The 26,485-nt window shown below is 39.2% G+C and overlaps 1 pseudogene; it reads right to left on the minus strand.

The window, feature by feature from the left end:
- Nucleotides 1–628: 628 nt before the first annotated feature.
- Nucleotides 629–25,097, minus strand: LOC139741898 (scavenger receptor cysteine-rich domain-containing group B protein-like; annotated as a pseudogene).
- Nucleotides 25,098–26,485: the final 1,388 nt, after the last annotated feature.

Below are 26,485 nucleotides of genomic sequence, written 5' to 3' on the forward strand. Positions count from 1 at the left end.
TATTTGAATCCTGGATAAGAACAGTTTGCCAGCATTCATTATTAGAATTCAAAATTTCATTTCATTTCATTTCTACAACTTGCTCAACTAGTAAAAAAAAAAGAAAAAAATGAACGATACAGAACAACATATTATGTATATATACTAGCATCAATGATAAGGAGTCTATTCCAGGAAGGCCCTAGTCATGCTAGTATTGCATCTGATATACTCTTTATAATGAATTTCTCTTGAATGAAGACATAGAAACACGCTGCTTAATGTCGGCTGGAAGACTATTCCACATCTTAGGGCCGAAATATCCTATTGTGGATGTTAGGTTATCTATAATCTTTCGCCTGTCTTGTAAAATAGCTATTAACCTCATTGTTCTTTACAAAATCAAAATCAAAAGAACATGGCAACATATTACATCTAAACAAATGTATAAAACAAACAGTTTGGGCTTTATCAATATCAATATCCTGATTGCCCTACCAAGCTGTAATAGTATTGGTAATAGTAATAGTCATAGTCATAGTCATAGTAGTAGTAGACGTAATAGTAATAGTCATAGTCATAGTAATAGTAATAACACTTAAAAAATAAATATTTTCCGAACAAATGACAAGAACGTGTGGAATACGAATGTGGTTTCGAGTTTGTTATAATTGTAATTGCAGGCTTCTAAAGATTTAAAGTTCTAGAATTCACTGAAATCGCAAAACCATATTTCAACATTAAAAAATGCCTGTTTTTATGTTTTTGAATTCTAATGTTGTTGGTCATTCGTATTCGCCCCACATTCAATGCCGGAGGCACTGACTGAAATATCACCCGTAGAACCAGTTGGTGAACTAACACTGAATGCAGCAGCAGCTGCAGTGTTAGTGGGACCACAATCTACCACGGGAAGACCTGTAACTGCCGGCGGAGATGATTGACCGTGTGGATACGGCACGTACAGGTACCTCTGAGGACCTTCCACACCGTTGCTGCTCGGCGCGGACATGACTGCGGCATAACTGGGTGGCGGTGCACAGTAGGGAGGTGCGTCTTGCCTTGGGTAGTTTCCAACGCCGCCGCGGGCCGCTGCAGTGTCGGTGGCGACGGTGGGATTCCCGCTGACGGAAAACACGGTTGGTGACTGACGTCGTTGCTTCTGGCTGGATGCCGAGCACACAGTTCCGATGATAGTGAGGATGATCGTGAAGCCAAATACTGAACACACGACGATAACCCCAATCAGCCATCCAGCCATGCCTCCTTCTTCGTAAGGTGGATCTGCACGTGTCAGCGGTAAAACAAAAAAAACTTAGCAAAAAAAAACTTAACAAAAAAACTTTTTAAAAAAATCTTTACTTGAATAAATCAGAACTTATGAAGATTACAATCACAGTGCAAAAGCGCAAATGATGAAGAAAGTGATACTCGAAAATGAAAACACTTGCACTAATACCGAGAAAGTCATTTGCGCTTTTAATTCTTTTTAATTACGCTTTTATTTGATATCCCTCATAAAAAAGTGAATGTAATTGTAATTACTTTAAATTTGTGGATGATTACGCTTAAGGATGAAAGAAAGACTATACATTCAACTTACACAGAAATGTGATAATAATTATTTTGAAGACAAAAAAAAAACATACAAAGGCTACCATGCACCTGTGCCATTAGAGCAACCCTGAACGATGCCTGCAAGCAAGGGGTTCTTACCAATATCGTACGAGCAATGGACTCCGACGTCTTGGCTGTGGTCGCAGTTGTTTTCTCCCCAAGGCCTATGGTAACACGACGACAGTAACCACTCGTACCCGTCGCAAGACACATCGTCAAGGTGGATAGGCCCTCTCCCTTGTTCGAAGTACTGGACAGCAAAGACGACGCTAGAGAAACCAAGCTGGCGACAGACGACCTCTGCCTCGTTTCCACCCCAGCCATCATCGCACACAGTGCCCCACTCACTGTTATGATATATCTCCACTCGACCACGGTCTGAGGAACTTCCGTCAACGAGACGGACGTCGCCCTCGGAGACTAGGGGAGTGATGTTTGGGTAAAATGCAAGTTGGGAATGGAAGTGAAATTCAAAACAAGCCTACACTCTAAAACAAGAGCGAAATGTCAGAGATGAAATGTCGGAGGCAAAACTCTCTGAGGTAGAAATGTGAACGGTAAAGGTAATATAAGAAAGAATGACAGAAACAAATGGCACCGGCGCATGTACCTCTGCCATTTCTACTCCGTAGCATTTCAATATCATAACGGATTCAAGAAATAGGAAAAGTACCTATAACACTTTTAAACATAAAGAGAGCGAGGAAGAGTCAATTTTCGAAGAGATATTCTATTTTGTTTGTTTATTCATTAACGTTGTATTCATAAAAGAGTTAAGGAACATTGCGTCGGTTATACCGATGATTGATTATAAATCTTTAGTTTTAATCTTCTTATTGGGCCCAGAAGGTATTACAAACGGTGACAGAAAGTGAAGGTATCATCGAAAGGGGGGTAGTTTTTTGGTATATTATAAAAGAAATACCAATGAATGAATGAAAACGGCCAGTACCCCTCACACAAGCACATAAATGCACACACATTCACGCATTGACTTTCCATTTATTTTTCTAGTTTGAATGCTGATGCATGGAGACGGCTTCTCGAAAATCGGCTATTGCTTCAAAAGAGAAGACGAGAGGAGACTCGTGAAAATTCATCACGGAGCCAAAGTACCCTTTCTTCTGAAAGAAGACCCCTAGGCGATTTAAAGATAATATGAAGTTTTGGTACCTTTACAAAGTTTCCCTGAGATTGCCTTGTCTTAGTTTGTGTTTCAGGTTAAAGTACCTTTCATATAACCAACACAGTGAGACTTACTCGCCCCAAAGTGCTCTCATATCTTAGTAATCATGCAATAATGGTTTCGGATATTATCGACGCTGTACAACGTCAATAAATACTAACGGCTCGTTCGAATCGTTCGAATCTTTATATAGCTCCCTCAACGATCATTCTGCGTGTAACTCGTGAGAACCGGATCGCCAGCACAGAACTTGTGTAGAGTTCTGTGACCGCCAGTTATCCGGGCAGTGCCGCAGCGCTAACACTCCTCTGAAGCTGTTTGTGCGATGCGGTAATGCGTGCATGCATGCGAGCGGTATGTACAGTGCCGACAATGCGTGATCACAGATTATGGTACATGAGGCGAGGATGTACGACTAGGACTAGTAGTATGGTACACGAAGACGGGTTTGACATAGAACAGCCATTGCAGGAGGGAAACAAAAACAAATACGAAGACCATAAACAGTGGTCAATCCTGCCGGAGGGGAAAAAAAGACGAGTATAGCTGCGGCAACTTTGAGGCGATCAGATATGCATCAGTGTACTTTGTATACTACTAGGCGCTGCGTTTTACTCACCACCGGCCACCCTGGTTAGATCGAGGCTCGTTATGCAGCGAAGCACGGATTATACATACAGATTGTACGCGCACACAACTTGACAACACTGCGGTGGTGAGAAGTGACTTGCTGTGCTGCCAAATAAGACAGTAATTCCTACATGATATTTTAATGTAGTTAGATATTTTTAATATTGTCTGAATTCATATGTTGGTAAACTCTCGTGATTTTAGAGGCTCCACCACAATGCTAGACTATCACGCGGACTTGCTATGAGATAGATGACATCTACCTTGTAAGCAGCCTTAGCATGCCCTGTTCAGCAGTCGATCGTTTTACCAGGGAGGTGGTTTACCGGGGAGACGGGAACTCTCTATTCATTCAGTACTGTACATGAAGGAAGACATTACCTCAGCCAGCTCCCAGCCCGACCAGATGCATGCATGAATGCAATACCCGCTCGCGCTGGTTTACGTTTGGAACAGCAACACACACACACACACACACACACACACACACACACACACTCACATACACACACTCACATACACACACAGTACACACACACACACACACATACTCACAAGCACACTGACACCAGGGAGTGTTCCAGTCCACCTGTCTTGACACGGGTACAGAAATAGATCGAACGTTTATTGACCTTGAGTCGGGTCAGACTCACAAAAAAAGAGGAAGAAGAAACCACGCCAGAGATGGAGTGATCAGATTGCAGGGAGAGAGAGAGAGAGAGAGAGAGAGGAAGAGGGAAAGACACATTTTCACAAACCTGCCTCGTTATGACGCAATCGTGGAGAACAGTGCCAGTAGCTCCATGATACCAGGGAGGTGGTTACGTCCACCTCCCTGATGATACAGTCGAGGATGGAATCAGAGCTTGAAGCTCCTTGATGGAATAAAGCCCATCCCATACTCACGACTATAGGACTGACAGAGTTTGGATCCTGAACAAGTCACAGCAGCTTCAGCATAAACGAGTTGTTTTTTGTTTTGTTTTGTTTTTTCAAATCCAAAGTCGGTCAGTCATAGTCGTGAGTCGTATTCCAATAGTGTGCGGCGGGCTTAGGATATGTAGGTCACTCTTTGGCCTTTAGTTCGGCCTGCACTAATTTATTCATTTATTTATTTTATTTTATTTTTTTTTTGTATTTCAAAGTTACGTTGGTGTTTTCATTATGCAGATGGTGCATTATAGTAGGCCTATGATAAGTGGCCTATTGGCCCCAAAACATGATTTTAGACTGAAAATAATCCGAGTTACGTGTTTGTTTTTTTATTTTTTATTTTTACATACAGATTATATTCAGATTGACAGTGTAAATCATTAATCGATTGATTTTCAAGGAAAATGGACTTACCGGATTATTTTTTTTTCGAACACGCTCTTCTTCCTTCAGAGAAACACAAAACCTCCACATTCAACTCCAAAGGGAGGAAAATCAAGCTGCGCATACCGAGGTTGAGGTAACATAAGTAAATCCAAGTTCTGTGAGTTTCAGAGGAATATCGCAAGATCTTGTGGGTGGTATACTAGTACTTTAGTAAGCTTCAGTTTGATTGTAGTTATGAACTACCTATTTACGACGCCAGTGTAGCCACGGGTATGAGCATGTCGCTGTAATAATATTGTGCGACACAACAGAAGCCCGCAACATTGTGTGCGACATCCTCGAGAATTGGCGACATGCATGTTCTAACTATATAAGTGTTATCAAATTTGTGAAAAACACGTGTAAAACTTGTGGGACGACAAACTCATATGTTGGCTGAACCCTATTTCATTTTTTTTTTAAAGAATATTTTATTCTCCATCAATGGTATTTCGTTTATGCATCGATACAAGGTACTCCATCATCTCTTTATTGTTTTAGGGGGTTTCGTGTTGACAAAGTCGAGTATTTGGCTGCAAAAATTGCGGTGAGCTACCTGTGGTGTATGGCTGGTGCGTGTTCCACGTGTTTATAGGGCATAGTGAAAATTCAAGGAAAAAAAAAAAACCTACAACCCAAACGAATTGAAACAGAACGCGCAGTGGTACGGGGAAAAGACACTGCGTGCGAACATCTTCATAAAAAAAAAAAATTAAAAAAAATAAAAATAAAAAATGTCGCTACGGCGACAGGTGTATGCCTCCGCAATAATGCAGGTCTATAGTACAATGTCTTGACCATGTGTGATGACAGTTTCACACAATTGGCAAGATATTAAAATGACAGGTTTGCCACAAATGTGCTGAATGTTCACTTTCCTAGAACTATCAATTGGATGAATGATTAAAACGTCAGAGTGCAGGTATTTGGGGGAACTGATGATTTTTACTGGACTTTTGACCCTTTTATAAGTTTATGCATTGAGTAATTTTCAAGGTATTGAGAAAAAATATAAATTCAGTATCAAATGGTAAAATATTATTATCTAAACCTGGCCTTTGACCTTTGACCTCACAGTTCCAAAGAGAATCACTGTTAGGTAGAACATGCATAAATATGTAAGTTTCATGATAATACCTTGAGTTACTTTTGAGATATGGAGGAAGAAGTCCAATTTAGCACTTTCACTTGACCTTTGACCTTTTGGCACGAAACTTCCCGCAGAATATATATTGGGTTATACATGCATACATCAAGTTAAAAAAATCCTCCAGGCATTGCATAAATATAAGAAAAGTAGTGATATTTTGAGGAGTTGACCTTGAACTTGACCTTTGACCCCGTGACCCTAAAATCCAAACAAAGTATTATCCCCCAGGATATACCCTCATACCAAGTTTGATGCAAAACCACCTCACGGTTCTTGAGATATTGACAAAAACAAAACGGGACGGACGTACGGACGGACGTACGGACGGACGGACGCCCCGAAAACAATGCCTCCGGCCACTTCGTTGGCGGAGAAAAGAGAAAAGAGCAAAATCCCACGATAGCAAGGTGCCACAGACTTGGCAAAGAGGGGGGGGGGAGGGGGAGGGGGAGGGGGAGGGGGGAGGGCGGGGGGTAAACCACAAATCCGCGCGGTGGCGCATTCCTGCTGAGGTCATAAACAGTCTGGGGCCTGCGGGAATGAAAAGGATGTTTCGAAGCGAGCTCAAGTCGAAGACTCCGGGGAAGACCACTGGCAGGATTGCAATCGTTACCTGATTCTACATTTCTTTCAATCAATTGACGTAAAATAATGTCATTTTTTCTATTTTCTTTATATCTTTCCTGAAATATATCCCACTGCCCTCCAAAGGGGGAAGATTCTCTATCATTATTCTTTCTTTTCTGACGGTGACTCAGAGGTGCTTGATTATAAAAAGGGAAAATCATGTTACTGTTCGTCACTCTGCAAGTTCGTTGTTCTGAGAGAGAAACACTTTCGTTATTTTTATGGTTCCTTGATTCGAACACGGGTGTTCGTTCATCCTGAAACGAAATAAATTTCGTACCACGTATAGGACCTAATTCGTTTTCAGAATAAAAATGTTCGGATTATAACTAACGCCTTCATATTCGGAGCAACAAATGGATCTGGAACAGGAATTTGGGGACCCGGATTGACGAACCTTATACATGACGTGTACTTATCCCCCAAAGTAATGGATACCGTGCAAAGAAATTAACGATGTCAAAAAGGGAGATTAGTTTCCCGTCAATTCCCCCTTCCGTCAATACTAAGGCTCCTACTTCGGAAGTATAGGTCTGTCTCTCGTTGCTCGATAAAGAAAAAGAAAAAGAAATGAACAACGTCAAAATAAACAAGAACAGAATAAACGCATGTTCGCCTATCGTGGGGCATCTATGCAATACTGTTACCTTGGATGATATCCTCACCCTCACCATCGTGTAATTCCTATATAAGAAAGCAATTAATAATTATGTTTTGCACTGGATGTTATGAAAATGTATGTGATCTGGTATCCCGACGTAATGTAAATGATTATGTTACATGAAGAGGGCTGTTCGTGGGTGGTATTCGAATACTGTTTTGTATAATTATGATTTCGTTATGTGTAGATTATGTGCGTATAATAAGAGTTTCATTTTAAATGGAGTTTCAATCAATTTTATTATTCATGTCAAATTGGATTCCTCGGAAGACCATCACGACCATGAATGCCGAGTTGCGAGCAGGGCAATCCATACGTTTACCTTTGGTTATAATACCATGTTATTATAGTTGAAATGTATCATTGTTACCTTGGGACTTTACGGTGAATCATTTATTAACAGACAATCAAATATCTCCCACTGCCCAAGGGGAAACATATCAAACTAAGAATGACATTCATTTTTGCTTTTAAGATTTCCCCTCCCGTCTGACAATAATTTTCTGAAACATCCACCAGTGCCGGATGTAGAATGTTTATTCCGAAGGTGATATCCGACAATGAAGTACAAAGGCTTGATACTCCGATGAATTAGAATCACAAGCTTACGCAATGCTATTTTACGAAGAACACTCTTCGGATATATGTTGAAGATTAGTGCCTAAACATTACCTATAAACCAAAACAATCGTAGCATATGTATACTAGCTAGGCCTTCTAAATAACCAGTAAAACATTTAAACGAATTAATAATTGCCTATAAATAATCGGCAGCACCCCTCAAGTATTTCAAGAAACAACTATATGTCTTGTGCAAAACAATTCCTGCATATTTTTTGAATGTGGCAAGATATAATGCGAACATGAGATTGTGAGTTATAAGAACAATTTCAATATTGAGCTGAGTTCAGCAGATGTCATAAAATATCTTCGGATCTCGTTCATGAGGACATGCCAGCAGAATTTGGGTAAATGAAATGCAGCCATTTCCACTGGAACTAATGGTAGATCAATGTTATTGCCGTATCCTTGGAGTAAAATGTCGCCGGGGCGCGGGACAATTCATTGTGGTGTCTTCGAAGGAAACATCACCGGAGCAAGTGTTGGTGGTTCAGTCGTCGGCGGAGCAATCATTGTCGACGGAGCAGATGTCGTTGGGGTGATGTTGTGGAGCACATTCTCGCGGAGCGAATTAATGTCAGTGGAGCATAAAGACTGATCTCTCTTTGATACATACGTATACTCATGGACACAAAAGAAACATTAGCCAATGGTATAAAGGGTATAGTGGTCGGACATTTCCATCGCCTTGATGTTACCATTTTGCAAAGAATCTACAAATTTTAGTAACATACATTCACCAAAATTAATGTCATACCGTACATTTCTGGATGCTGAAAATAATTAGAAGCTGACCTATTTCACTCAGCGTGACAAAGGTGAAAAGTTTACGTTTTCTCTGTTGTTCCGGATTAAAGAAAAACAAAATAACGTCACCATGATTAATTTCCTATTATGACAATGTGTGGGAAGGGATAATGTGTTATTCATATTTTTTGCGGTAGGGCCTACATCGATGATCATTGATGCGACTTGACTTGACATCATCTTGAAGTTCATCAGGACGTGTTTCCAGTGACGTTCATTTACTGGTGCTATATAGGGACAGCATGTCATGTTTTTACGGAGCGTTGTTCAATCTGTTAAAAACAATATAAAAAACATACATAACGATATGTGCACAGGAAATTACAATCCTCTGATAATTTATGACAATAATAATGAGATGTGATGTCTATGGCTTATTTGCAATACATTGCACTCCCGTTACAACGAACACGGTAATAACGAAGCAAAACTTCTGTTCCCAAAATGTTCGCCATTAAAGTCTGTGTTAAAAAGATTCGCTTATAACGAACACGTTTATAGCGAAATTTTCGTTATAACGAAGTCTTTTCCGAGCGCCACTGACAAAGAAAAACAAAAGAAATGTGCTCTGTTATAACGAAATGCGGATCGCTTCCGAAAATACGTAGCGGAACAAGCATTTATAGCGTCTCTGCGTGGGCGAATGCTTCACAATACTGCGTTTTCGATCCGTGTGTCACGCACAAGTTTTCGAGGAGAACTTGCATTATTGTTAAACAATCTGACAATAATCTGAAATTGAGTAAGGTTCCTTATTACAAAACACAAAGATTCTGATACACCTAAATGTCCGTTAGTTCGGAAATGAAACAGTGTTTGTTCACGAACATTTTGGCGTTATTCCAAAGATTCGTTATTCCGAAAAAAAAAATAAAAATATGGTTCTTATTACGACGGTGCGTTTGTCCGAAAATGATAGGAATTCCAAACATTCATTAATTGGAACATTAAAAAAACAACAACCTAAAACAACAACAAAACAAAAAAAAAACCCAAAAACAAACAAACAAACAAAAAACGTTTCGTTAATCCAGAAAAGAAAAGGTAAGTCCACTAACAAATCTTAGGAATTGCAAACCTTATAATCGTCTTATAAGAAAACTGAACCTTCGAAATACGTAACCTGTGTCATTTTTTTTTTTAAATTAACAAACCTTCCACGGAATGACAAACTTTATTACATTTTCGGATTAAAAAACCTTCGCAACAACGAACCTTCGGAATAGTGATCCTTTCTCAGTTAGTAAATTACAAACCTTTGGAATGACGAACCTGATCATTTTAATTTCCGATCGACGAACCTTCGGACATTACAAACAACTTTATGCTCTCTTTTAATTGTAATATTCAAACGAAATTTAAAAGGTCCCATTCCATTTTACATAGCTTTCCAGTGTATTCAGCAAACAGAACATCATAATTTATATGCGTGGTTTCCTTGTTTTCGTGTAATATTGTATTTGTTCGGTTATAACGAAACTTCGTTATAACGAAAGAAAACTGCCCCCATGCCCCCTATAGGGTATAGTTAGTTCTCTTTTCTTTTAAAATGTATATCATCAAGGTTCTGCAGTGACCACGGGTATATTATTTTTTGATATTTGTTTTTAGGAAGGAAACAACCCCGTAACGAGGGGGCATTGGTGGCACGAGAAACTGAAGGGGAAAAAATGCATGGGGGAGCCTTTTTTTCCTATTCAGCCGATTAATCCCGAGTGGGGCACCAGAAAGAAATAAAAAAGAAAGGATGCAATATATATATATCTTGTATATATATATATATATATATACGTGTGATACATACCTGATGGCATACGTGTAGAGCTGTCCACCGTTGCTTGTTATACCGGTCGATAACGAAGCCACCTCGATCACTACTGATTATAGCTTACTATAACACGAAGCCCCCTCGATCTCCATTGGGATTGTGTTATGTGAAAGAGATTGCATAAGATTATGCTCTTGTCATGACATTTGTCATCATGAAAAAAGGGAAAAGACGGTCGCACAATCACAGATGGAAGAGGTCTTTGATTTGCTTTGTTGTTGTTGTTGACAAAATTGTCTCACAGAATCACCTGATAAGCAAACAAACCAGTCCTCTTCACATTAATTTTTTTCTGCCAATTCTCTCCACAAAATTGGCCGCTAAGCAAAAACAACAACAAAAAATAATACAAACAGAACCAGCACATGACTGTGGTAATCAATTCCATCAAATCACCTGCCCAAACAACAAGCAAACATGTTATACATGAAACGCATATTAGGCCCTACTAATTGTAAAAACAAACAGTCAGTAAAACAACTAGAAAACATAACATTTCGGAATACGTCTTTCTTGGTCAATCAGGCCTGCGCACACTACGCTACGAAAAAAAAAATAAGAAAAAAATGTCCGGCATAAAATGCTACATGCCAAGCGTCAATATCCATGATAGGCCTATGCCTACTCTGATGGCAACGTTGACCATGTAGATAATCGTCATTAACAATCGGATTTTCTATATTATGTTAGTTAGCGATTTTTTTTTCTTTTTGACTAGACAGCCCATTCATTGTCAGAATGAGCAAAAAAAAAAAAAAAAAAAAGGCTGTGAAGACTTTTTTTAAAAATAATTTCTTTCATTTTTTTGTTTAAATCTTGACCTGACAGCACATATGTCGAGAGAAGTGTTTTTCTTCGATAAGCATATAAACATGGCAATTGAACATTATTCTAGAAGAACGCTACATGTATACCATCTTGCAGCACAGTTCCATTACACACTCTTTGACTGCACACAGTACACAGGTACCACGTGAATGGAGCAATGAAGCAAAAACAAACAAAAACGAAAACAAAAACCCGAAAACAATAATAATCTAAACAGGATTAGCATTTCTGTACAATCTGTCGACAAATCATCTGCTCAAACAAAAAACATTGTCGCGTTCTGCACAAAACGCATATAGTCCCTACTAAATCTGTAAAACAACAACAACAAAATAAATAACCCGAACCTTTCGGAATCCATATAATTCTTTGACACTCAGACCTATGCTATTTACGCTAAGAAAAAATGGACAATATGGAAAAATGTCAAGCATAAATGCTACGTTGCAACTTATATACGTCGATGTAGGGCAATTTGTCAATCAGCTGCAATGAAAACATCTCGACGGAAGAATTTCATGAATTTGAATAAAATTAATGCTTCGTGCCAAGCGTCATGTACTGCACTAACTCTGGCAACGTATAGTGTATAGACGATCATCAGTAACAACTGAGCTGGGTTTGTTTTTGTTGTTGTTGGTTTGTTGTTGATGTTTTAGTTAGGTTTAGTCGGCGATTGTTTTCTTTTTTTACTTGACAGCTGATTTATCGACATAATCGGCCAAAAAAAGGAAAAAAAAGTGCAGACAATTTTTGATTTCAAACAACAAAACCCAAAATAATATTAATAGTAATCAAAACAGGATTAGTGGTCATCAATATTATTCTGTCAACAGATCGCCTGACAAAACAAAACAAAACAAAACGAAAACACAATTAAACACGTCTTCCATAAAACGCATATAGGCCCAACTAATTTGAAAAACAATCAGTAAAAGTACGCTGAGAAAAAAAGAAGAAAAGGAATGAAATTAAGAAAGAAATGCTCAGCATATACAGGCTGAAGCGTCAACTATGGCAACGTTGACCGTGTGTAGATCATCAAGCTGTTTTTACTTCTGTAGGTTTAGTTGACGATATTTAGTGCATTTTTTTTTTATTGGACTGCTCATTTAGGCTATGGACAGAGTTGGCAAAAACGATGCAAAGATTGTTATTGATTTTTTGATTTGGCTTGTCAGCACTTACGGCGAGAGAATTGCTTTTCTTTCATCATAAATGATATAGTGTAAAAACCATGGCAAATTGAACAAGACCCTGTCGCCATTACACGCCGGCCGCAGTAACTACGCACAGAACACAGGTAGGCCCTACCATGCTGGACAAACAAATCAAAAAAAAAAAAAAACAAGAAAACCCTAAAACGACAATAACACAAACAGGATTAGCAAATTTGGTTGTCAGTTCTCTCGACAAATCACCTGACCAACAACAAACATGTCCTACAATCGCAAAACGTATCTCAATAGGCCCCACTAATTTGAAAATTACAAACAATCAGTAAAAAAAAAAAAAAAAACAGAAAAAAAGGCAAAACAAAAATCCTTTCGATTTCGGATTATGTCTTTCTCTGACAATCAGGCCTATGCAACTAAAAAAATTAAATAAAAAAATTAAGATTAGAAATGAACAGCATGTGGTACGTGCGGAAGCGTCAACATCTACCGACTGCATGGCAACTTTGGCTGTGTAGATGATCATCAGTAATAAATACATGAGAGCTGTTGTTCTTTCTTAGGTTTACTTGGCATTTTTTCTTTACTTGATTGTGTGATCATGTATCGTCACTAACAAAAGGATCGTTTCCCTCATTTCAGTCTTGTTTTGCAGATGTGCCTTTTTCAGACAGAAATGTCTTTGAATAGATACAGATGATGAGGAGCAGCAATACCTGAGATCATGAGAAATTTTGTGTCAATCATGCACGGCCACCTGTAGGCCTACATCTCAAAAGCGTCTCAAAGACAGTTTTAGCATGCTTTAGGGTACTGCTTTGATCCCATGATTGTCACCGCAAGCAAGCCGGGAGAAGAACAAGATGGAGATTCGATAAATCTAAAACTATATGCGCAGAAGAAAATAACGCAGAAAAATCAAATGAAGTGAATGTGCAGTCTTGAGGTGTATGTTAGGAAATCATACCTCAAAGCAAACACTTTCGCTAGGGAAAAGCAGGCAGTTTTTAAAAGAAATGATGGAAGAATGATTGTCACTTGTGATCTCAATATTTCACTTTTCCGTAGCATATTCCAGAGCACAAAAAAAAAGAAGGAAAAAAAAAAGGGATCGGTATTCGTAGAGGACAGGTATATCCTGTAGGGAAGGTATTATGCGTGTGCAAAAATGTGTACGATGAATGTCCTTGTACTAGTAGGCCTATATTAGGTCCATGGCCTGTCAACAAATCACCCGACGAACAACAAGGAAAAGTAGAAATTACGCGGTGCGTAACATATGTCCCCGCCGGAAGTAGCATTTTGTAACAAAATGTGCAATATAGGTAAAAAATCAAGGTCAAAGGTCAAAGAAGTCAAAGGTCAAAATTCTGTGTAGAAGTTTTGAAGCCCTCACCTAGTGCCATCACATAAAGCAAATGGAATCGAAATTGGGTTAGATATGGCGAAGGAGTAGCATTTTGTAGCCAATGTACAATATAGGTCAAAAATCAAGGTCAAAGGTCAAAGAAGACAAAGGTCAAAATTCTGCGCAGAAGTTTTGAAGCCCTCACCTAGTGCTATCACATAAAGCAAACGGAATCGAAATCGGGTTAGAAATGGCGAAGGAGTAGCATTCTGTAGCAAAATGTGCAATATAGGTCGAAAATCAAGGTCAAAGGTCAAAGAGGTCAAAGGTCAAAATTCTGTGTAGAAGTTTTGAAGCCCTCAACTAGTGCCATCATATAAAGCAAACGGAATCGAAATCGGGTTAAAAATGGCGAAGGAGTAGCATTTCGTAGCAAAATGTACAATATGGGTCAAAAATCAAGGTCAAAGGTCAAAGAGATCAAAGGTCAAAATTCTGTGTAGAAGTTTTGAAGCCCTCAACTAGTGCCATCATATAAAGCAAACGGAATCGAAATCGGGTTAAAAATGGCGAAGGAGTAGCATTTCGTAGCAAAATGTACAATATGGGTCAAAAATCAAGGTCAAAGGTCAAAGAAGTCAAAGGTCAAAATTCTGTGTAGAAGTTTTGAAGCCCTCACCTAGTGCCATCACATAAAGCAAACGGAATCGAAATCGGGTTAGAAATGGCGAAGGAGTAGCATTTTGTAGCAAAATGTACAATATAGGTCAAAGGTCAAGGTCAAAGGTCACGACTGAAATTCTGTGTAGAAGTTTCAAAGCTCCCATGTAGTGCTATCATATAAAGCAAACAGAATCAAAATTGGCTCATAAATGACAGAGAAGTAGCAAATTGAAGATTTTGATCACACACGGACGCACACACGGACACACGGACGGACGGACGGACGGACGGACGGACACACGGACGGACACACGGACACACACACGTACGGAGCCCGTTTCATAGTCCCCTGCTCGAACTCGTTCGGCGGGGACAACAAACATGTCCTTCACAAAACGTACAGGCCCACTATTGTTTACTCTTTTTTTTTTTTTTTACTTGGAAGCTCATTTATCGACAGAATAACAAAAACAAGAAAAATGGGAGGGCTACCTTTGATTGTTTGTTTCAGTTATTTTATCTGTTCTTGTCAACACATAATATGGCGAGAGAATCTTATTGTTTATTATAGCATGAAAACATGGCAATTGAACATGCATTTCGGACCGCCTCTATATAGATCTGCAGAACAGTCCAACGCAGCTGGTCGTATGAATACTAACAGTACCCAAGTACATAATACGTGTAATACGTTAGTAGCTTGCAACGGGGCGAACGAACGAAGCCAGCTCGCTTGCCATGGCCACGCATGTACCATCCACTAGTACAGTGATTGGCATTGTCATAGCGAACGGAAGCCAGTACGATATCGCCACGGACTACATTGTTCAGTGGACTGAATCCACTCTTTGGTGGAAGCATGACTAGCAAAGAGTATCGACTTTTTGGTGGAAGCAGGGAGGTCTCACCTCCCTGGTGGAAGGCAAAGAGTGGGGAAAGCGCGTGGGGCATGTGTACAATATGGGTACTAGATAGCATGCTCATGGCCACCCACGTGCACAGTATACGGTACCGGTTGGCCCATCCATGCCCCCATGATACGTACACACAACATACACCGCACAGGGGTATCGTTCGATCGTACACTACTGGACGTCGGACATAAAACGCACACAGTGGCTATACACACAATGTACGCAGTTGTCGACAGCTTGCTCTGCTATAAACGGATCGCGGATCGTAGCCTCTGGGATGCGGTCGCGCTTGTGTACAGTACACTTCAGTAGTATATCACAGAGCTCTCTCAAGACTTCTGTAAGTAGTATAGTATCAGTAGTATCCGAAAACCGACTTTCTTCTCGGGACCGCAAGGGGGCGTTGTGAATCATGCGCTCGAGACCAAATCCTTCCGTTTTAAACGAGCCGTTATTTTGCGAGAGTCACTACTGCAGTTCTCATCTAAATTGACGTTCTAGTAATCAAACATGAGTTATAATGCTCCCTAAGCATCATACTGACTAGCAGTTATATCCTGATACTTTGAATCATGGTTTCACTCGGTGAAATGCACCTTAACAGGAACTCCATTTTATCTTTAAAAGAAACCACCTTTTCACCCTCTCGTCTGTAACATGGTTGAGAGGAAAGTTTTGACAAGTCATCTTCTCACCCCTTCTTGCCAAAACAAGGTACTGAAAGCTAAAGCATAGTACTCCTAGGGGCTCTAGATTAATCTTTTACCAATTCGAATTTGCTTGCAATATATTGGAAAAGTACTAAGAAACTTGTCTGGCTGACGCGATTCGCAGGGATAACGAGTTATATATATATATATATATATATATATATATATATATATGTGTGTGTGTGTGTGTGTGTGTGTGTGTGTAGAATCTGCATGCAATTCACTCAAGCTCCATGAACATTGGTGTGGCCCGATTTGTCTTTTTGTAGGGGGGAGTTATTTATTTTTGTCTCATCTTGTCTTGTCTCCTAGTTGATTCTTCTTTGTATTGTTACTCCTATCACAGTCCCGCCTTCACGCCTATACTCACCATACTCGTATGTGTTGCATCGCACACCGACATCCTCGCTGTGCCCACAGTTGTTCGAACCCCAGGGCTCGTGTGAACAGTACGACAGACGAGATTCAGTGCCCACACAGCTGACGTCATCTAAATGGATTGGGCTGTTCCGGCCCCGAAAGACTCGCTGAAGTAGATAACATCTCCTAAACCGAGTTGTCTACAAACTACTTCTGCCTCTTCTTGGCCCCATCCGTCGTCGCACACAGTACCCCATTCGTTGTTGTGGTAGATCTCAACTCGTCCGCGGCCAGACCAACTGCTGCCAGCGAGACGAACGTCGCCTTCTTCCTCTGTGTAATGTTGGAGAAGAACATGAATTTATGACCACATGTAATAATTTGTGGAGAAAGCTGGCAATTAGATAGAACAGAAGACAATTACCTAAATTTACATATTCTTATTTCTGTCCTGCTCTTCTTCTTCGTCCCCACCCCTCTCTCTCTCTCTCTCTCTCTCTCCATCTCTCGCCTCTATCTCTTTCTCTTTCTTGGAATTTGCTCTTTTGAATTGGGAAATGCATGTTTCGTTTTATGAGGTCGAATGTGACTCAATTAGTCAAAGTAAGCCAGAGTAAACCCAAAAAGCATCTATCGACTCAATCTCAATTTCCTCTTAGAAACAAAATTTGTCATACGTCATTGCTCGCTTACCATTGGAGGGTGGAAATGTCGTAGACTCGACGACAGTATAGGAGCAAGTGACACCCACATGATCATAATACCCGCAGTTGTAATCACCCCACACTACGTTGGCGCAGTCCGAAAGGTCATCTTCGTTACCGGAGCAGCTTATGTTCGACAGGTGGACTGGTACCACAAACCCGTAGTACACTTGAGTTACGCCCACCTCTTGAAACCGAAGTTGGCGGCATGCGACCTTTGCGTTGTTGAAGGTCCAACCGATGTCACAGATGCTACCCCAGGAGTTCTCGTGGTAGATTTCCAGTACTCCACTCGACGACGTTCCTTGAACAAGTCGGAGTTCCCCTTCTTCAGCTGGATCACAGCATGTGTATGAATAACATATTAGAGAGAAATGGCCACATCATCTCTTAGTAGTAAATGCATTATTATTTAAGAAAATGATTAAGTTACTTCATGCCAAAATCCTTACCACTATACTTTCAGGTAATTACTCAAATGTGGAATTCGCCTTGACAGAAACTAACAAATTAAGGGGTTACAGATTTTTTTTTTCAACCTTCGCGAACTTGCACATTAACCTTTACACGTGTGAGCTTTAGTCACTTTGCTGGAATGTTGAGTCCTTTTCTTCTGTGTCATGCATGATTGATAAAGTTAGATGTACTTGGATTCTTGACAAATTGAACAAATCGGTTACAATTCCTGCATTTAAGGCTTTCCCGCCTTTGCAGGAATGGCCAATTTTATACGTAATGTGTTTACCGGTATATAATATATATATATATATATATATATATATATATATATATATATATACATATATATATATATATATATATATATATATACATATATAGATATATATATATATATATATATATATATATATATATATATATATTTAAGTCCAAAATTAGCATGGACATTTTCATAACACATTCATTTCCATAAAATTTATTGAAATTTCTTTGAAATCATAATAAAAGATTATGGTCATGATATGAATGGACACAAAATCATGTGTTCGACTTAATAAAAATGAAATCCATAAATACAATTTATTAATCTCCAAGTATTTGAAAAAAATGAACTAATTGGAATAGATAACAAATATGAAGAATGAACCACACTGTCAGCACGTGACGTGTATACCACTTAATGATTTGAATGAAAATCTTCTGTGGTCCTGAAAAGGACTCACTTGTTCGACTTATAGTCTGGTCATTCCATCACAGATCAGAAACACAGATACAGAATTATTATAATGGACAATGACTTACATTTTTGTTGAAACATAGATGACAATGTCCATGATGATATGAAAAGTTTTAATGTAAAGCCAGTGAATCTTAGGTAAGTCCGGCTTTACCTGTGAAAGGTCACTTGTAACATATCAAGGAATATTCTTGAAGTTACGATAAAAAAGACTCACACTTTCTTTATCTTGTTCTTTTTATAGCCGCTTTAATCGCAAATATCCAGAATTTGGAGTTAACTCGCTCTGCCAGCAAACTGTTCGTATATTAATAGCATAAATTAGATTTTCACTACTTCTAGAGCATGGTCAAATGCCCGTGATTGAGGTTACTAAAAAGAAAAAAGAATAAGGAAGTTTTTATCCTCCACAAATAAAAGCTTACCGTCATGCGTGCATATCACTCCTACATCCTCGTTATGGCCACAGTTGTGATTTCCCCAGCCATTACTGCTGCACTCACTTAGCTCCTCTTCATCCCCGTAGCAGTTCACATCATCGAGAAAGATCTCCTGGTTGTCTTGACCTCTGTCAAAGTATGTCGAACTCTGTGTGCTGAGGGCGCTCTCGTAGCCGAGCTGTCTGCACACGACATTTGCGTCAGCCATGTCCCACGAGTCGTCGCAAATGGTACCCCATTCCGAATCGTGGAAGATTTCCACACGCCCTTCGTGACTGCCGGATCCATCAACAAGGCGGACTGCTCCATCATCTAAAATATAACAGGAACAATGATAACAGCAATAACCACACAGACAAACCTCTAAAATAAAGTTTGAACAAATCAAAAACAAACAAAGCAAACCTTCAATATTGAAGGTCGGTACAATGGACTAAAATCAGCTCAGGTTCGTTACAGTATATTATTCATATGTATATTTGAATATTTTTATATGCAAAATGCAGTCCAGTCACGAGGTGCGAAAGGGAGAAAGTGCAAATTATGTAAACGCTATATACCTTGAGGACAGGCAACGTAGAAGTCTTTACGCATATCCCCCCCCCCCAAAAAAAAAAGCGAAAAGTTGATAATTAGAATGATAGTGTCATGATGAATTCTTCTTGACTAGAATGGGTTAAGCACAAGTCATGGACTTCGTTGTATCCCAGTAGCTTTAATAGCAGGATTGGTGATGTGACCCCAGCTTGGAAAGAATCCATACACGCACAATCTTTGCATATGGCAATCGTTATTTTCATAAGTCATTTTTTAATGATCCAAAGCCCTAGTGTGAATCTTTCAGAAAAACTTCACTGGTTTTCCAAACGATTTGGTTACCTATAAAAACGATTAGGTTACCCATAAAAAAGAAAACCCAAAGAAAAAGAAATGAGCTATATGTGAGTGATTTACATGACATCTTTAATCACAACACATCCTGGTAAATGATTTTTTTTTTTTTTTTAGTTTTCAGTTTTAATTCCCTTATGAAATTGAGAAAAAATTGTTACATTTTACTATAAGGGTGTGGAACTTTCTTTTCTGTAATTAGGATTCGTAGAAAACTATTTCAGCAGATTTTGTGATGATTACGGTAAGTATAATTGAGGTAGTTATCGTATCATAGATTGTATGGGCTCTACGAATCAAGAATATAAAGTTTACGGTATATCACATTGTGCAATTTGTAGAAATACAAGTGTTGTGGAGTCACCGGTATTCCAACCGGTGTCCCATAATAGTCTGTTGAGTGCCAGACGATCAAACAGTAAATCGGACAGGTTATTCAAATTTTAGTATTGGTCCGATGGCTCTTCTGACATTGGTATCACCTCCGTTAGGCATGGTGCGAGTCTCTGCAGCTTGTCGGATCATTAATCATGGACAGAATGTGTTAACAGAACTTGCTCAATTTCGGCTTAATCTGATAATCCCTTCATTGTCGTTGCTCCCGTGGTTTGAATCCTGTGTTTTGCTAGCGTGGCTTATTAAAGAATAGACCCTGTACTTCAGGACCTCTTTTCTCAGTTCACACTTTTCAACAGAGTGTGCTTTCTTTCCAGTGTTTAGATAGGTAAGGAGAGTCCAGTGCCGTATATTAATATACGGCACGGGGAGAGTCCATTTGAATTGAGCTTTACGTCATCTTCAAGCTTAGAGCCTTATCTTTCAGAATCTGCCCTTAACTAAAAATCTTTGTCTGGCGACTTTTTGTTGATACATATAATACAATATATATATATATATATATATATATATATATATATATATTTATATATATAGGCCTACTTCCCCCTTTCCCATTTTTACTTTTCAATAAAAGAAACAAAAAACGCATCCCCCATAACCAAGAAATAATACTTCTTGTCGGAAAAAAAAAAATATTGACACTAGTCTTCTGATATTCATGTTTGTTTAATTTCACTAAGTTCGTTGAACCTGAATTGAACATTGAATAGAAGTATCACTTTTAAGCCTGTCCTTTCCACCATTTCTCCTTTACTGCTTTTATTCTTTTTCAAATAGCTTACCAGGAGCCGAACACACCACCCCTGCGTCCTCGCTATGGTGGCAATTGTGGTTCCCCCATCCGCGGAAGTAACAGTCTGCCAACATTCTTTCAGACCCGCTGCACCCCACGTCGTCCATGAGAATGGGTTGGCTGTCACTCCCAGGACCGAAATAGGCGCTTATCTTTGCAGCGATGACGTCCCCGTAGCCGAGCTGTCTGCAAACCACCTGCGCGTCGTGCGAGCTCCAGTAATCATCGCACACTGTACCCCATTGGGAGCCGCGAAGGATCTCGACGCGTCCTTCGAACCTGCTGGTTCCGCCGACCAGACGGACTGTATCTTCTGTGTATGAATAAAAACCTTCGATAATAGCATGACATATTGTGTCTTATGCTCATCTTACCCTATATTGATAGTCGTTATTTATAGCTATCACATTTAGACAATAAGATACAAGTGTTGACAAATAATGAAATAATTCCAAAATCGTTTAAGATTTTACAACATAATAAATGTAAGATTGTAATAGCTGAAGAAACCGCCATGATGCTTTTTTTTTTCCCAACAAGCCAGCCTTACTGTATAATCTTCACTGAAACAACAACAACAACAACAAGTCTCAACTTCAAGTCCGAAATTGGGACCATTCAGGGGTAAGTGTCCTGAAAACTTGAATGAATTTTTTTTTCATAACCATTATGAAGAAGAATGCCACTGTTTATCGACTCTATTATTTGCATATGATTTATCTTCGAGCACAGGGTTTTGTTTTGTTTATGTCAGCATATCTTATATACACATATATATAATTATATATATATATATATATATATATATATATATATATATATAATAGCATACATACTTATGATACAGGCCGGCAGTGCATGACAAAAGTTATAGTGCACGTAAAATATAACGATTGCAGACGATAACCCACTATCGATTTGATATCGGTTTTTGCTCCCTCATTTTAATCATCGAGTACTGAATCCCGCACCTCATCGACGCGATTGCGCCACAATCGCGATATGCTTTGCTCGATATCATCGTTATTCTCGATTCTCGCTGGCTATGCCAGCAACTTATCTGTGTGGGACTAGACTATCAGCAGTAGATTTAAACATGGAAGCTGAAATGAACAGGTTCGCTACTTTTACAGAGACTGATCTATATAAACAGTATCTTAGACAATAAGGACACAAAGGATGCCATCAAATACGCCCTACGAATTTTGGACTCCTACTGTTCTGAAAAGGAATCAATCCGAGGGATATTGAGCAAGTCAACCCAAGATTTGTGCCGCTTTCTCCGTACATTCTGCGCGGAAGTGCGCCGTGGAAATGGGTAGCGTGTGTACGGTATACTTAGTACGCTAAGCGCTCTTTGATCACGCTACGCTACGCTATGAACTTTTACTACGACATTTACAACACACTCTCGGAATCCACTTGTGCAGCAATGGTGACTTAAATGATGCCTGGCACGAGCCTTGTGTTTAAATCCAGTAGATCCATAATCCTACAAAACATCATCTAGTCCTGGTCCTGGACCCAAAGTGCAGTATGTAAACTTAGGGCATCTAACGTGTTACTGTTAGATCCGTGGTAGACCTATTGTAGCTCTGTCGCTCGTAAGTGACGTAGATCTAGTAGTACAACGTTAGGCCAGGGCCCCTAGACCTAATCTATCGTAGGGCCTAACACGTATAACCACGTAGACCCTAACACGTCAGGATTTTGTCTACACAGGTTCAAAGAAACTGGTATTATTGCTTGACTAGACACGTGTAGAGTCTTAAATGATCTAGGCTTTCGTATTTTTTCAATTTATCTTGCCTGGGTATGTATGCTATTTTATATAACACATAGTGCATGACATCTTATTGCACTATAACAAGTACCAAGCACCTCCAAATTCAGAATTTGTCGGTGCTTATATTGTTATAGTGCATTCAGCCTCATGCACTATATATATAATATATATATATATATATATATATATGTGTGTGTGTGTGTGTGTGTGTGTGACCGTGCACCACAATACAAACAAAAGGTTGCACCCCTTGATTTTACGTAAGCACTCAAAACATGGAAAATTGATCAAACAAGTCAATCTTGAGTTGTTCATATTTCCTGAAAGAGCTATCTTTCTTCTACAATATTCTTTAGTTTGGGATCATAATACAAATGGGAAAGTGTGCTTACAACAGTTTTTCTACAGCCCTTTTGGGGTATAGAGTATAGAATAATCAGGTATGTATTAGAGGCCCCTTTTCATTTCTTGAAATCGTTTGTACACTCTTCACTTTTAAGTCTAAAAACTATTCTAAGGATAACGCTACTGTGTTGAAAGTCAGCATTAATCATGGACAAAATGTGTTGATAAAACTTGATCAATTTCACCTTAATTTGATAATCCCTTCATTGCTCTGGTGGTTGACATCGAGTTTTTTTTTTTTTTTTGTCCCTTTCATCGCACAGCTAGCGCGGCTTAGTGAAAGATTAAGAGCTTGAATATACCCTGTACTTCAGAACCTCTTTTCTTGGTTCACATTTTTTCCAGAGTGTGTGCTTTCTTTCTAGTATTTAGGTAGGTTAGGGGAGTCCATTTGAATAGAATTATACATCATTTTGAAGCTTAGAGTCTGCTCTTTCAGAACCTGCCCCTAACTAAAAATCGATATCTGGCGACTTTTTGTTGGTTTTGTGATGCAGGGTCACAAATGTACATATACACACACACACCACACACACACACACGCATCGCTCTCTAAAAAAAATCGAGTGAAAATATTCACTCTTAAAAGAGTGAATACAAAAAAGAGTGAATTTGGAGTGAAATTGGAGTGAATTATGAGTGAAAAATGTCCATTTTCACTCATTTTGGAGTGACCTCAAGGATCACTCGGAGATTTTGGACATAAAATGCGATTTTTTACACCAATAATGATATCTGGTGGCAATGATATGCCATTCATGTTATGAGTAATGAAATTGCCTATCCATTCCCGTTTGAATTATGAAATTCCGTAAAATACTTTCTGAGATATATCCAAAAATGTCAGGGGGGAACTTACTTTCTTCGCTGAGTGTATATACATACATATAAATAAATATATATATATATATATATATATATATATATATATATGTAATACACAAGTAATACAAACAACCATGGCCGTCTTATTATTGTATCTCGAATTCTGGAGCCACACTATAAAAAACAGTCGGCAGTCGTACTGGTATTTTGTTGGACAATTTTGTTGCAAAACATTAAAGATCACACTGTGCCATACTTGGGGGACATGAAGAAAGTATTTTTTTTCATAGACCAATTAGTTGCATGACAAGCTATTAATCAGTTCTTTTCTTTTCTTTTCTTTGGTTGTTTGTTGTTGTTTGTTTGTTTAAAATTTAATTGATTGCTAAAAATGTTAAAGATCACACTGTGCTATACTTGGAGGACATGAAGGAAGTATTTGTAGAAAACATTTACAGGCGAAAACGTAATAAATTCTCAAATTTTTTCATAGACCAAATAGTTTGGTAAACTATATCAATCCGTTCTCTTCTCTTCTTTTATTTGTTTGGTTTGTTGTTGTTGTTTGTTGTTTGTTTGAAATTGTATTAATAATAGAAAGCAAATCAATTAATGAATAAAGGAAGGAAGGAAGGAATAATGAAGGAATGAAGGAACGCCTTGTAGATTGACGGTTGAACAAAACAAAAAGATCAGAGGATATCAGGGTGGCTTATCCTTGCGAATAAGGAAGAAGACAGACTCACATTCAGGAAGGTACCAGAAAAATGTCAAATATGCTAGCTCCCTGAAAAAAAGAAATATTTTCTCCGAATTGTGTATTCTAAAACAGACCTCATCATTACAAGGATCCGTGATATTCTTACCTAAGTCCACTCATTGCATTAGAATAATGTGTAATTGTAATGCTATGTTTCCTAAAGCATTAAGTCACTACAGTGTCACATGACAAAGGATGGCACAAATTCAGCAATCGTTCCCATCGCACTCACCCAACTGGGCTGCTGCATTTCCTAAGACCATGAAAAATGCGAAAACTGTCACGACACGTCCTGTATCAGTTGCCCAAGGCGCCATGGCAGCACACGGTAACCACCGGGGTAGAAACCTCTCTCAAACTCACGTAGAATTGGCCTGAAGAACGAATATTAAGTGTTGCCCTATGTGTTGTCACTGTCCCCAAGAAAAAGCGATCGTTGTCTCAGCCTCACTTATCATTGAAATGATCGACCGAAGGCAAGTACTGTCGCTATGATCGCCCTTGGGTGACTGACGTGCAGTCAACAAAAAATGCAAACAAAGGTGGTAAGTAAACAAACTTTGAACTCCAATAAAGCGACATCATATCATAGCACTGGGCCGTTTTCCGCCTTGCCAATAATCATTAACCTGTTAATGTTAATGTTAATGTTAACTTGCTTAAATTCTTCCATTGCAAAATCTCTCTTGAATCACTATAGGCCTTAGAATTTACTCGTGTGCATATTACGTGTATACATACGTATGTGAATATTATGTAAAATCTATACACATACTTGTATGTATTTTGTGCGTGTATGTGCATGTGTACGTGTGTGTGTTCTACACAATATGAAGGTCAATATATCTCTGCCGTTGCTTACATATCAGACCAGGCGTCCACTAGGGCGCGGACAAGATGCGGACAAGACGCGGAATGCAAATTTGGTATTCCGCACTCCTTCGGCAACCTGTCCGCACGTTCCTGAACGTGTCCGCTCACTGTCCTAAACATGTCCGGGCGTTTCCGCACCTTCGGGAGAGAGAAAAATTTCCGCGTCCAAATTTTGATCGAGACCAAAATTTGGACGCGGAAATGAACTTCCTGACACCTTCGGCGACTTGTCCTGACGATGTCCTGACGATGTCCCGCTTGTCCGGAACCCTTCCGCTCCTTCCGCACACGCTCCGGAAAGAATTCCGCGGTGTGGGGAAGCTTCGCGAATGAAAGCGGAAGACACCAGGAATGTTTCAGGACAGCGCGGAGCCGATGCGGATCTATATATGCAAGTGTCCGGAACCGATGCGGAAATTTTGTGATCCAGACACGAAAATGTCGACACTTTCCGCGAGCGTCATGACAATGAAACGCAAAATGAGCAAGAAGGGAGGCGAGGCCCCCATGCAAATATCCCCATCACAGGCACACCTTTCGTCTAGTGATGAGGAACAGGTAAATCTAAAGAATTTCCGGTCCCAGAAGGCAAAGAAGAAGGTAGTAGAGACTGTGCCAAAAGCAACCAGAAAGAAGTAAAATCAGCCCCCTAACTTCCTAGTAAGTTTATGTTGATTAAATCTTTTCAGAAATTATTTTTCATCTGAGTGACTTTCCTGGTTCCTATTACTTACTATGGTACATTTTCCTTTATGTTGTTTTCGTATTTTATTTGCAAACAAACTAGCCCAGCCGAAAAATCACAAAAGTAGATGGAAGTACACTCAGAAAAAAAAAGCATAGAATTTTTGGCTAAATGTTAATGTATTATACAAACATGAACAAGTTGTTATTCATACGTAAATGCTTTCTAATGATACAACATATTAGAACAAAAGACAAATTCAT

This window comes from Diadema antillarum, unplaced genomic scaffold (assembly GCF_040938485.1).
Source record: "Diadema antillarum isolate AM-2024a unplaced genomic scaffold, OU_Dant_1.0 seq00000962_RagTag, whole genome shotgun sequence".
Taxonomy (NCBI): Eukaryota; Metazoa; Echinodermata; class Echinoidea; order Diadematoida; family Diadematidae; genus Diadema; species Diadema antillarum.